The sequence below is a fragment of the Dendropsophus ebraccatus genome, unplaced genomic scaffold (genome assembly GCF_027789765.1).
Source record: "Dendropsophus ebraccatus isolate aDenEbr1 unplaced genomic scaffold, aDenEbr1.pat pat_scaffold_435_ctg1, whole genome shotgun sequence".
NCBI lineage: Eukaryota > Metazoa > Chordata > Amphibia > Anura > Hylidae > Dendropsophus > Dendropsophus ebraccatus.
In genome coordinates, this window is record NW_027210045.1 from 3141 (window position 1) to 19152 (window position 16012).

The 16012-nt window shown below is 60.9% G+C and overlaps 1 long non-coding RNA gene across 1 annotated transcript in view; it reads right to left on the reverse strand.

The window, feature by feature from the left end:
- Window positions 1-580: 580 nt before the first annotated feature.
- The window catches only part of LOC138776570 (uncharacterized), a 32681-nt gene continuing 17249 nt past the window's right edge, over window positions 581-16012 (reverse strand). The window contains exons 2-4 of the long non-coding RNA XR_011360743.1: window positions 4218-4310; window positions 3433-3496; window positions 581-710 (exon numbers count right to left, since the gene is read on the reverse strand). This is a non-coding gene — a long non-coding RNA (uncharacterized lncRNA). The remainder of the gene's footprint in view (window positions 711-3432; window positions 3497-4217; window positions 4311-16012) is intronic.

A 16012-nucleotide genomic window follows, 5' to 3' on the forward strand; every position in this document is an offset into this window, starting at 1 on the left:
ACATACACACACAGCTATATACCTACACACAGACAGCTATATACCTACACACACATAGCTATATACCTACACACACACTGCTATATACCTACACACACTGCTATATACCTACACATACACACACAGCTATATACCCACACACACAGCTATATACCTACACACATAGCTATATACCTACACACACAGCTATATACCTACACACACTGCTATATACCTACACACACTGCTATATACCTACACACACTGCTATATACCTACACACACTGCTATATACCTACACACACTGCTATATACCTACACATACACACACTGCTATATACCTACACACACAGCTATATACCTACACACACAGCTATATACCTACACATACACACACAGCTATATACCTACACACACAGCTATATACCTACACACACTGCTATATACCTACACACACACACACACTGCTATATACCCACACACACAGCTATATACCTACACACACACACACACTGCTATATACCTACACACACACACACACTGCTATATACCTACACACACGCTGCTGCACATGGCTCCGCGGGGGAGGGGCTCACCTTCTGGAAGTTCTTTTACTACAACAGGAAGCTCCACCCACAAGGAGTTCACCGACACCCAGGAACCCATCCCAAACAGGGCAACAAGAAGGTGAGTGAGGAGCGAGCGGGCCCGTCACCTCCATGGTCTCCGCTCTGCAAGAGAAGACTGTGACAATCCGGTGTACAGAGCGGCCATCACCCCCATGGACAATGCCCCCCCAGCTGTGCTGCACCCCCCTCCTCTCCCCCTGATGACTGCACCCCCCTCCTCCCCCCCTGATGACTGCACCCCCGACTCTGCACCCCCCTCCTCTCCCCCCGATGACTCTGCACCCCCCTCCTCTCCCCCTGATGACTGCACCCCCTCCTCTCCCCCTGATGACTGCACCCCCATCCTCCCCCCCGATGACTCTGCACCCCCATCCTCCCCCCCGATGACTCTGCACCCCCATGCTCCCCCCCGATGACTCTGCACCCCCTCCCCCCCCCCCCGATGACTCTGCACCCCCTCCTCTCCCCCTGATTACTCTGCACCCCCATCCTCCCCCCCCACTGACTCTGCACCCCCATCCTCCCCCCCGATGACTCTGCACCCCCCTCCTCTCCCCCTGATTACTCTGCACCCCCATCCTCCCCCCCAATGACTCTGCACCCCCATCCTCCCCCCCAATGACTCTGCACCCCCATCCCTCCCCCCCAATGACTCTGCACCCCCATCCTCCCCCCCAATGACTCTGCACCCCCATCCTCCCCCCCCTATGACTCTGCACCCCCATCCTCCCCCCCAATGACTCTGCACCCCCTCCTCCCCCCCCAATGACTCTGCACCCCCATCCTCCCCCCCAATGACTCTGCACCCCCTACTCCTCCCGATTACTCTGCACCCCATCCTCCCCCTGATTACTCTGCACCCCCATCCTCCCCCCCAATGACTCTGCACCCCCATCCTCCCCCCCGATGACTCTGCACCCCCATCCTCCCCCTGATGACTCTGCACCCCCATCCTCCCCCCCGATGACTCTGCACCCCCATCCTCCCCCCGATGACTCTGCACCCCCATCCTCCCCCCCGATGACTCTGCACCCCCCTCCTCTCCCCCGATGACTCTGCACCCCCATCCTCCCCCCCGATGACTCTGCACCCCCATCCTCCCCCCCGATGACTCTGCACCCCAATCCTCCCCCCCGATGACTCTGCACCCCTCCTCTCCCCCTGATGACTCTGCACCCCCATCCTCCTCCCCCCGATGACTCTGCACCCCCCTCCTCTCCCCCTGATGACTCTGCACCCCCATCCTCCCCCCCGATGACTCTGCACCCCCTACTCCTCCCGATGACTCTGCACCCCCATCCTCCCTCCGATGACTCTGCACCCCCATCCTCCCCCCCGATGACTCTGCACCCCCTCCTCTCCCTGATGACTCTGCACCCCCATCCTCCTCCCCCCGATGACATTGCACCCCCATCCTCCCCCCCGATAACTCTGCACCCCCATCCCCCCATCCTCTCCCCCCCGATGACATTGCACCCCCATCCTACCCCCCCCCCGATGACTCTGCACCCCCTCCTCCCCCCCTGATGACTCTGCACCCCCATCCTCTCCCCGATGACTCTGCACCCCCTCCTCCCCCCGATGACTGTGCACACCCCTCCTCTCCCCTGATGACTCTGCACCCCCCTCCTCTCCCCCTGATGACTCTGCACACCCCTCCTCTACCCCTGATGACTGTACACCCCCATCCTCTCCCTGATGACTCTGCACCCCCTCCTCCCCCGATGACTCTGCACCCCCTCCTCCTCCCCCCGATGACTCTGCACCCCCTCCTCCCCCCGATGACTCTGCACCCCCTCCTCTCCACCTGATGACTCTGCACCCCCTCCTCCCCCCGATGACTCTGCACCCCCCTCCTCCCCTCCTGATGACTCTGCACCCCCCTCCTCCCCCCCTGATGACTCTGCACCCCCATCCTCCTCCCCCCTGAAGACTCTGCATCCCCCTTCTCCCCCCCGATGACTCTGCACCCCCATCCTCCTCCCCCCCTGATGACTCTGCACCCCCCTCCTCTCCCCTGATGACTCTGCACCCCCCTCCTCTCCCCCTGATGACTCTGCACCCCCCTCCTCTCCCCCTGATGACTCTGCACCCCCTCCTCCCCCCGATGACTCTGCACCCCCCTCCTCTCCCCCTGATGACTCTGCACCCCCCTCCTCTACCCTGATGACTCTGCACCCCCCTCCTCTCCCCCTGATGACTCTGCACCCCCCTGATGACTCTGCATCCCCCTCCTCTCCCCATGATGACTCTGCACCCCCCTCCTCTCCCCCTGATGACTCTGCACCCCCCTCCTCCCCCCCTGATGACTCTGCACCCCCTCCTCTCCCCCTGATGACTCTACACCCCCATCCTCCCCCCCTGATGACTGTACACCCCCATCCTCTCCCTGATGACTCTGCACCCCCTCCTCCCCCCGATGACTCTGCACCCCCTCCTCCCCCCGATGACTCTGCACACCCCTCCTCTCCCCGATGACTCTGCACACCCCTCCTCTCCCCCTGATGACTCTGCACACCCCTCCTCTCCCCCTGATGACTGTACACCCCCATCCTCTCCCTGATGACTCTGCACCCCCCTCCTCCCCCCGATGACTCTGCACCCCCTCCTCCCCCCGATGACTCTGCACCCCCTCCTCCCCCCGATGACTCTGCATCCCCCTCCTCCCCCCCTGATGACTCTGCACCCCCATCCTCCTCCCCCCCCTGATGACTCTGCACCCCCATCCTCCTCCCCCCTGATGACTCTGCACCCCCCTCCTCTCCCCCTGATGACTCTGCACCCCCCTCCTCTCCCCCCTGATGACTCTGCACCCCCTCTGTACCTGCTCGGTGATGAGAGGTTTGCGCTCGTCCTTCCTCACTTCCTCCAGTGACCAGGACAGAAATCTGCAGGAAAGTCACAGAGAGGATGAGAACAATGGAGGGAAGTCAGGATGTCTGTGGGGGAGGGGGGGACCCCCAAATCTATCCTGCGCTGCTGGGGAAGGTGCAATAGGGAAGGAGAAGCGCTCACCCCCCGACACGTGCAGACTCAGCCCGACAGATCATCCGTGTGTCCTAGAGAGGGGAGAGGCCCCCACACTCCTCTGTCTCCTCCTCCTCCAGAGGCAGCTCCTCCCTCTGCGGGGTCACACTCACCTCTATAGGGGCAGCTGCGGTGTGGGGTGTACAGGGGCGGCTCCTCCCCCTGCGGGGTCACTCTCACCTCTATAGGGGCGGCTGCGGTGTGGGGTGTACAGGGGCGGCTCCTCCCCCTGCGGGGTCACTCTCACCTCTACAGGGGCGGCTGCGGTGTGGGGTGTACAGGGGCGGCTCCTCCCCCTGCGGGGTCACTCTCACCTCTACAGGGGCGGCTGCGGTGTGGGGTGTACAGGGGCGTCTCCTCCCTCTGCGGGGTCACTCTCACCTCTATAGGGGCGGCTGCGGTGTGGGGTGTACAGGGGCGGCTCCTCCCCCTGCGGGGTCACTCTCACCTCTATAGGGGCGGCTGCGGTGTGGGGTGTACAGGGGCGGCTCCACCCTCTGCGGGGTCACACTCAACTCTATAGGGGCGGCTGCGGTGTGGGGTGTACAGGGGAGGCTCCTCCGTCTGCGGGGTCACACTCACCTCTATAGGGGCGGCTGCGGGGTGTGGATGCTGCTGCGGCTGTTGCTGTCGTTCGCTCCTCTCATCTCTCCGGATGTAACACAAAGTTCACACCTAAGGAGATAAGAGAGTCATTATGTAAATGAGCCGCATTAACCCCGCGCATCCTGGATAACCGAAGAGTCAGGATGGGAAGGAGCAGAGACCGCCGGGACCGACCATCCGCACCAACACAGAGACAGACAGAGACCTCCGGGACCGACCAACCGCACCAACACAGAGACAGACAGAGACCTCCGGGACCGACCAACCGCACCAACACACAGACAGACAGAGACCTCCGGGACCGACCAACCGCACCAACACACAGACAGACAGAGACCTCCGGGACCAACCAACCGCACCAACACACAGACAGACAGAGACCTCCGGGACCGACCAACCGCACCAACACAGAGACAGACAGAGACCTCCGGGACCGACCAACCGCACCAACACACAGACAGACAGAGACCGCCGGGACCGACCATCCGCACCAACACAGAGACAGACAGAGACCTCCGGGACCGACCAACCGCACCAACACAGAGACAGACAGAGACCTCCGGGACCGACCAACCGCACCAACACACAGACAGACAGAGACCTCCGGGACCGACCAACCGCACCAACACACAGACAGACAGAGACCTCCGGGACCAACCAACCGCACCAACACAGAGACAGACAGAGACCTCCGGGACCGACCAACCGCACCAACACAGAGACAGACAGAGACCTCCGGGACCGACCAACCGCACCAACACACAGACAGACAGAGACCTCCGGGACCGACCAACCGCACCAACACACAGACAGACAGAGACCTCCGGGACCGACCAACCACACTAACACACAGACAGACAGAGACCTCCGGGACCACACAGAGACCTCCGGGACCGACCAACCGCACCAACACACAGACAGACAGAGACCTCCGGGACCGACCAACCGCACCAACACACAGACAGACAGAGACCTCCGGGACCGACCAACCGCACCAACACACAGACAGACAGAGACCTCCGGGACCACACAGAGACCTCCGGGACCGACCAACCGCACCAACACACAGACAGACAGAGACCTCCGGGACCGACCAACCGCACCAACACACAGACAGAGACCTCCGGGACCGACCAACCGCACCAACACACAGACAGACAGAGACCTCCGGGACCAACCAACCGCACCAACACACAGACAGACAGAGACCTCCGGGACCGACCAACCGCACCAACACACAGACAGACAGAGACCTCCGGGACCGACCAACCGCACCAACACACAGACAGACAGAGACCTCCGGGACCGACCAACCGCACCAACAGACAGACAGAGACCTCCGGGATCGACCAACCGCACCAACACACAGACAGACAGAGACCTCCGGGACCAACCAACCGCACCAACACACAGACAGACAGAGACCTCCGGGACCGACCAACCGCATCAACACACAGACAGACAGAGACCTCCGGGACTGACCAACCGCACCAACACACAGACAGACAGAGACCTCTGGGACCGACCAACCGCACCAACACACAGACAGACAGAGACCTCCGGGACCGACCAACCGCACCAACACACAGACAGACAGAGACCTCCGGGACCGACCAACCGCACCAACACACAGACAGACAGAGACCTCCGGGACCACACAGAGACCTCCGGGACCGACCAACCACACTAACACACAGACAGACGGAGACCTCCGGGACCACACAGAGACCTCCGGGACCGACCAACCGCACCAACACACAGACAGACAGAGACCTCCGGGACCGACCAACCGCACCAACACACAGACAGACAGAGACCTCCGGGACCGACCAACCGCACCAACACACAGACAGACAGAGACCTCCGGGACCACACAGAGACCTCCGGGACCGACCAACCGCACCAACACACAGACAGACAGAGACCTCCGGGACCGACCAACCGCACCAACAGACAGACAGAGACCTCCGGGACCGACCAACCGCACCAACACACAGACAGACAGAGACCTCCGGGACCGACCAACCGCACCAACACACAGACAGACAGAGACCTCCGGGACCAACCAACCGCACCAACACACAGACAGACAGAGACCTCCGGGACCGACCAACCGCACCAACACACAGACAGACAGAGACCTCCGGGACCGACCAACCGCACCAACACACAGACAGACAGAGACCTCCGGGACCGACCAACCGCACCAACACACAGACAGACAGAGACCTCCGGGACCACACAGAGACCTCCGGGACCGACCAATCGCACCAACACACAGACAGACAGAGACCTCCGGGACCGACCAACCGCACCAACAGACAGACAGAGACCTCCGGGACCGACCAACCGCACCAACACACAGACAGACAGAGACCTCCGGGACCAACCAACCGCACCAACACACAGACAGACAGAGACCTCCGGGACCGACCAACCGCATCAACACACAGACAGACAGAGACCTCCGGGACTGACCAACCGCACCAACACACAGACAGACAGAGACCTCTGGGACCGACCAACCCGCACCAACACACAGACAGACAGAGACCTCCGGGACCGACCAACCGCACCAACACACAGACAGACAGAGACCTCTGGGACCGACCAACCGCATCAACACACAGACAGACAGAGACCTCCGGGACCGACCAACCGCACCAACACACAGACAGACAGAGACCTCCGGGACCGACCAACCGCACCAACACACAGACAGACAGAGACCTCCGGGACCGACCAACCGCACCAACACACAGACAGACAGAGACCTCCGGACCGACCAACCGCACCAACACACAGACAGACAGAGACCTCCGGGACCGACCAACCGCACCAACACACAGACAGAGACCTCCGGGACCGACCAACCGCACCAACACACAGACAGACAGAGACCTCCGGGACCGACCAACCGCACCAACACACAGACAGAGACCTCTGGGACCAGACAGAGACCCCCGGGACCGACCAACCGCACCAACACACAGACAGAGACCTCCAGAACCGACCAACCGCACTAACACTCAGACAGAGACCTCTGGGACCGACCAACCGCACCAACACACAGACAGAGACCTCCGGGACCGACCAACCGCACCAACACACAGACAGACAGAGACCTCCGGGACCGACCAACCACACCAACACACAGACAGACAGAGACCTCCGGGACCGACCAACCGCACCAACACACAGACAGAGACCTCTGGGACCAGACAGAGACCTCCGGGACCGACCAACCGCACCAACACACAGACAGAGACCTCTGGGACCAGACAGAGACCTCCGGGACCGACCAACCGCACCAACACACAGACAGAGACCTCCAGAACCGACCAACCGCACCAACACTCAGACAGAGACCTCTGGGACCGACCAACCGCACCAACACACAGACAGAAAGAGACCTCCGGGACCGACCATCCGCACCAACACACAGACAGACAGAGACCTCCGGGACCGACCAACTGCACCAACACACAGACAGACAGAGACCTCCGGGACCGAACAACCACACCAACACACAGACAGACAGAGACCTCCGGGACCGAACATCCACACCAACACACAGACAGAGACCTCCGGGACCGACCAACCGCACCAACACACAGACAGACAGAGACCTCCGGGACTGACCAACCGCACCAACACACAGACAGACAGAGACCTCGGGGACCGACCAACCGCTCCGACACACAGAGACCTCCGGGACCGACCAACCGCACCAACACACAGAAAGAGACCTCCGGGACCGACCAACCGCACCAACACACAGACAGACAGAGACCTCCGGGACCGACCAACCGCACCAACACACAGACAGACAGAGACCTCCGGGACCGACCAACCGCACCAACACACAGACAGACAGAGACCTCGGGGACCGACCAACCACACCAACACACAGACAGAGACCTCCGGGACCGACCAACCGCACCAACACACAGAAAAAGACCTCCGGGACCGACCAACCGCACCAACACACAGACAGAGACCTCCGGGACCAGACAGAGACATCCGGGACCGACCAACCGCACCAACACACAGACAGAGACCTCCGGGACCGACCAACCGCACCAACACACAGAAAGAGACCTCCGGGATCGACCAAAAGCACCAACACACAGAGACCTCCGGGACCGACCAACCGCACCAACACACAGAAAGAGACCTCCGGGACCAACCAACCGCACCAACACACAGACAGAGACCTCCGTGACCGACCATCCGCACCAACACACAGACAGACAGAGACCTCCCTGACCGACCATCCGCACCAACACACAGACAGACAGAGACCTCCGGGACCACACAGAGACCTCCGGGACCAACCATCCGCACCAACACACAGACAGACAGAGACCTCCTGGACCGACCAACCACACTAACACAGAGACAGAGACCTCCAGGACCAGACAGAGACCTCCGGGACCGACCAACCGCACCAACACACAGACAGAGACCTCCGGGACCAGACAGAGACCTCCGGGACCAACCAACCGCACCAACACACAGACAGAGACCTCCGGGACTGACCAACCGCACCAACACACAGACAGAGACCTCCGGGACCGACCAACCGCACCAACACACAGACAAACAGAGACCTCCGGGACCGACCATCCGCACCAACACACAGACAGACAGAGACCTCCGGGACCACACAGAGACCTCCGGGACCAACCAACCGCACCAACACACAGACAGAGACCTCCGGGACCAGACAGAGACCTACGAGACCGACCAACCGCACCAACACACAGACAGAGACCTCCGGGACCAGACAGAGACCTCCGGGACTGACCAACCGCACCAACACACAGACAGAGACCTCCGGGACCAGACAGAGACCTCCGGGACTGACCAACCGCACAAACACACAGACACACAGAGACCTCCGGGACCAGAAAGAGACCTCCGGGACTGACCAACTGCACCAACACACAGACAGAGACCTCCGGGACCAGACAGAGACCTCCGGGACCAACCAACCGCACCAACACACAGACAGAGACCTCTGGAACCAGAAAGAGACCTCCGGGACCGACCAACCGCACCAACACACAGACAGAGACCTCCTGGACAAGACAGAGACCTCCGGGACCGACCAACCGAACCAATACACAGACAGAGACCTCCGGGACCTACAAACCGCACCAACACACAGACAGAGACCTCCGGGACCGACCAACCGCACCAACACACAGACAGAGACCTCCGGGACCAGACAGAGACCTCCGGGACTGACCAACCGCACCAACACACAGACAGAGACCTCCGGGACCAGACAGAGACCTCCGGGACTGACCAACCACACAAACACACAGACAGACAGAGACCTCCGGGACCAGAAAGAGACCTCCGGGACTGACCAACCGCACCATCACACAGACAGAGACCTCCGGGACCGACCAACCGCACCAACACACAGACAGAGACCTCCGGGACCAGACAGAGACCTCCGGGACTGACCAACTGCACCAACACACAGACAGAGACCTTCGGGACCAACCAACCGCACCAACACACAGACACACAGACCACCGGGACCGACCAACCGCACCAACACACAGACAGAGACCTCTGGGACCAGACACAGACCTCCGGGACCGACCAACCGCACCAACACACAGACAGAGACCTCTGGGACCAGACAGAGACCTCCGGGACCGACCAACCGCACCAATACACAGACAGAGACCTCCAGAACCGACCAACAGCGCCAACACTCAGACAGAGACTTTGGGACCGACCAACCGCACCAACACACAAACAGACACCTCCGGGACCGACCAACCGCACCAACACACAGACAGACAGAGACCTCCGGGACCGACCAACCGCACCAACACACAGACAGACAGAGACCTCCGGGACCGACCAACCGCGCCAACACACAGACAAAGACCTCTGGGACCAGACACAGACCTCCGGGACCGACCATCCGCACCAACACACAGACAGACAGAGACCTCCGGGACCACACAGAGACCTCCGGGACAAACCAACCGCACCAACACACAGACACAGACCTCCGGGACCAGACAGAGACCTACGAGACCGACCAACCGCACCAACACACAGACAGAGACCTCCGGGACCAGACAGAGACCTCCGGGACTGACCAACTGCACCAACACACAGACAGAGACCTCCGGGACCAGACAGAGACCTCCGGGACTGACCAACCGCACAAACACACAGACACACAGAGACCTCCGGGACCAGAAAGAGACCTCCGGGACTGACCAACTGCACCAACACACAGACAGAGACCTCCGGGACCAGACAGAGACCTCCGGGACCAACCAACCGCACCAACACACAGACAGAGACCTCTGGAACCAGAAAGAGACCTCCGGGACCGACCAACCGCACCAACACACAGACAGAGACCTCCGGGACCAGACAGAGACCTCCGGGACCGACCAACCGCACCAATACACAGACAGAGACCTCCGGGACCTACAAACCGCACCAACACACAGACAGAGACCTCCGGGACCGACCAACCGCACCAACACACAGACAGAGACCTCCGGGACCAGACAGAGACCTCCGGGACTGACCAACTGCACCAACACACAGACAGAGACCTCCGGGACCAGACAGAGACCTCCGGGACTGACCAACCACACAAACACACAGACAGACAGAGACCTCCGGGACCAGACAGAGACCTCCGGGACTGACCAACCGCACCATCACACAGACAGAGACCTCCGGGACCGACCAACCGCACCAACACACAGACAGAGACCTCCGGGACCAGACAGAGACCTCCGGGACTGACCAACTGCACCAACACACAGACAGAGACCTTCGGGACCAACCAACCGCACCAACACACAGACACACAGACCACCGGGACCGACCAACCGCACCAACACACAGACAGAGACCTCTGGGACCAGACACAGACCTCCAGGACCGACCAACCGCACCAACACACAGACAGAGACCTCTGGGACCAGACAGAGACCTCCGGGACCGACCAACCGCACCAATACACAGACAGAGACCTCCAGAACCGACCAACAGCGCCAACACTCAGACAGAGACTTTGGGACCGACCAACCGCACCAACACACAAACAGACACCTCCGGGACCGACCAACCGCACCAACACACAGACAGACAGAGACCTCCGGGACCGACCAACCGCACCAACACACAGACAGACAGAGACCTCCGGGACCGACCAACCGCGCCAACACACAGACAAAGACCTCTGGGACCAGACACAGACCTCCGGGACCGACCAACCGCACCAACACACAGATAGAGACCTCTGGGACCAGACAGAGACCTCCGGGACCGACCAACCGCACCAACACACAGACAGAGACCTCCAGAACCGACCAACCGCACCAACACTCAGACAGAGACCTCTGGGACCGACCAACCGCACCAACACACAGACAGACAGAGACCTCCGGGACCGACCAACCGCACCAACACACAGACAGAGACCTCCGGGACCAGACAGAGACCTCCGGAACCGACCAACCGCACCAACACACAGACAGAGACCTCTGGGACCAGACAGAGACCTCCGGGACCGACCAACCGCAGCAACACACAGACAGAGACCTCCAGAACCGACCAACCGCACCAACACTCAGACAGAGACCTCCGGGACCGACCAACCGCACCAACACACAGACAGACAGACCAACACACAGACAGAGACCTCCGGGACCAGACAGAGACCTCCGGGACCAACCAACCGCACCAACAAACAGACAGAGACCTCCGGGACCAGACAGAGACCTCCGGAACCGACCAACCGCACCAACACACAGACAGACAGAGACCTCCGGGATCAGACAGAGACCTCCGGGACCAACCAACCGCACCAACAAACAGATAGAGACCTCCGGGACCAACCAACCGCACCAACACACAGACAGAGACCTCCGGAACCGACCAACCGCACCAACACACAGACAGAGACCTCCGGGACTGACCAACCGCACCAACACACAGACAGAGACCTCCGGGACCGACCATCCGCACCAACACGCAGACAGACAGAGACCTCCGGGACCGACCATCCGCACCAACACACAGCCAGACAGAGACCTCCGGGACCACACAGAGACCTCCGGGACCAACCAACCGCACCAACACACAGACAGACAGAGACCTCCTGGACCGACCAACCACACTAACACAGAGACAGAGACCTCCGGGACCAGACAGAGACCTCCGGGACCGACCAACCGCACCAACACACAGACAGAGACCTCCGGGACCAGACAGAGACCTCCGGGACTGACCAACTGCACCAACACACAGACAGAGACCTCCGGGACCAGACAGAGACCTCCGGGACTGACCAACCGCACAAACACAGAAAGACAGAGACCTCCGGGACTGACCAACCGCACCATCACACAGACAGAGACCTCCGGGACTGACCAACCGCACCAACACACAGACAGAGACCTCCTGGACCGACCAACCACACTAACACAGAGACAGAGACCTCCGGGACCAGACAGAGACCTCCGGGACCGACCAACCGCACCAACACACAGACAGAGACCTCCGGGACCAGACAGAGACCTACGAGACCGACCAACCGCACCAACACACAGACAGAGACCTCCGGGACCAGACAGAGACCTCCGGGACTGACCAACAGCACCAACACACAGACAGAGACCTCCGGGACCAGACAGAGACCTCCGGGACCAACCAACCGCACCAACACACAGACAGAGACCTCTGGAACCAGACAGAGACCTCCGGGACCGACCAACCGCACCAATACACAGACAGAGACCTCCGGGACCTACAAACCGCACCAACACACAGACAGAGACCTCCGGGACCGACCAACCGCACCAACACACAGACAGAGACCTCCGGGACCAGACAGAGACCTCCGGGACTGACCAACCGCACCAACACACAGACAGAGACCTCCGGGACCAGACAGAGACCTCCGGGACTGACCAACCGCACAAACACAGAAAGACAGAGACCTCCGGGACTGACCAACCGCACCATCATACATACAGAGACCTCCGGGACCGACCAACCGCACCAACACACAGACAGAGACCTTCGGGACCAGACAGAGACCTCCGGGACTGACCAACTGCACCAACACACAGACAGAGACCTTCGGGACCAACCAACCGCACCAACACACAGACACACAGACCACCGGGACCGACCAACCGCACCAACACACAGACAGAGACCTCCGGGAACAGACAGAGACCTCCGGGACCAACCAACCGCACCAACACACAGACAGACAGAGACCTCCGGGACCGACCAACCGCACCAACACACAGACAGAGACCTCCTGGACAAGACAGAGACCTCCGGGACCGACCAACCGCACCAATACACAGACAGAGACCTCCAGGACCTGCAATTCGCACCAACACACAGACAGAGACCTCCGGGACCGACCAACCGCACCAACACACAGACAGAGACCTCCGGGACCAGACAGAGACCTCCGGGACCGACCAACTGCACCAACACACAGACAGAGACCTCCGGGACCAGACAGAGACCTCCGGGACTGACCAACCGCACAAACACACAGACAGACAGAGACCTCCGGGACCAGACAGAGACCTCCGGGACTGACCAACCGCACCATCACACAGACAGAGACCTCCGGGACCGACCAACCGCACCAACACACAGACAGAGACCTCCGGGACCAGACAGAGACCTCCGGGACTGACCAACTGCACCAACACACAGACAGAGACCTCCGGGACCTACAAACCGCACCAACACACAGACAGAGACCTCCGGGACCGACCAACCGCACCAACACACAGACAGAGACCTCTGGGACCAGACACAGACCTCCAGGACCGACCAACTGCACCAACACACAGACAGAGACCTCTGGGACCAGACAGAGACCTCCGGGACCGACCAACCGCACCAACACACAGACAGAGACCTCCAGAACCGACCACCGCACCAACACACAGACAGAGACCTCTGGGACCGACCAACCGCACCAACACACAGACAGACAGAGACCTCCGGGACCGACCAACCGCACCAACACACAGACAGACAGAGACCTCCGGGACCGACCAACCGCACCAACACACAGACAGAGACCTCCGGGACCAGACAGAGACCTCCGGGACCAACCAACCGCACCAACAAACAGACAGAGACCTCCGGGACCAGACAGAGACCTCTGGGACCAACCAACCGCACCAACACACAGACAGAGACCTCCGGAACCGACCAACCGCACCAACACACAGACAGAGACCTCCGGAACCAGACAGAGACCTCCGGAACCGACCAACCGCACCAACACACAGACAGAGACCTCGGGGACCGACCAACCGCACCAACACACAGACAGAGACCTCCGGGACCGACCAACCGCACCAACACACAGAAAGAGACCTCTGGGACCGACCAACCGCACCAACACACAGACAGAGACCTCCGGGACCAACCAACCGCACCAACACACAGACAGAGACCTCCGGGACCAGACAGAGACCTCCGGGACCGACCAACCGCACCAACACACAGACAGACAGAGACCTCCGGGACCGACCAACCGCACCAACACAGACAGACAGAGACCTCCGGGACCAACCAACCGCACCAACACACAGACAGAGACCTCCGGGACTGACCAACCGCACCAACACACAGACAGACAGAGACCTCCGGGACCGACCAACCGGCACCAACACACAGACAGAGACCTCCGGGACCACACAGAGACCTCCGGGACCGACCAACCGCACCAACACACAGACAGAGACCTCCGGGACCAGACACAGACCTCCGGGACCAACCAACCGCACCAACACACAGACAGAGACCTCAGGAACCAGACAGAGACCTCCGGGACCGACCAACCGCACCAACACACAGACAGACAGAGACCTCCGGGACCGACCAACCGCACCAACACACAGACAGACAGAGACCTCCGGGACCGACCAACCGCACCAACACACAGACAGACAGAGACCTCCGGGATCGACCAACCGCACCAACACACAGACAGACAGAGACCTCCGGGACCGACCAACCGCACCAACACACAGACAGACAGAGACCTCCGGGACCGACCAACCGCACCAACACAAAGACAGACAGAGACCTCCGGGACCGACCAACCGCACCAACACACAGACAGACAGAGACCTCCGGGACCGACCAACCGCACCAACACACAGACAGAGACCTCCGGGACCAGACAGAGACCTCCGGGACCGACCAACCGCACCAACACACAGACAGAGACCTCCGGGACCAGACAGAGACCTCCGGGACCGACCATCCGCACCAACACACAGACAGAGACCTCCAGGACCGACCAACCACACCAACACACAGACAGACAGAGACCTCCGGGACCAGACAGAGACCTCCGGGACCGACCAACCGCACCAACACACAGACAGACAGAGACCTCCGGGACCGACCAACCACACTAACACAGAGACAGAGACCTCCAGGACCAGACAGACCTCCGGGATCGACCAACCGCACCAACACACAGACAGAGACCTCCGGGACCAGACAAAGACCTCCGGGACTGACCAACTGCACCAACACACAGACAGAGACCTCCGGGACCGACCAACCGCACCAACACACAGACAGAGACCTCCGGGACCGACCAACCGCACCAACACACAGACAGAGACCTCCGGGACCGACCATCCGCACCAACACACAGACAGAGACCTCCAGGACCGACCAACCACACCAACACACAGACAGACAGAGACCTCCGG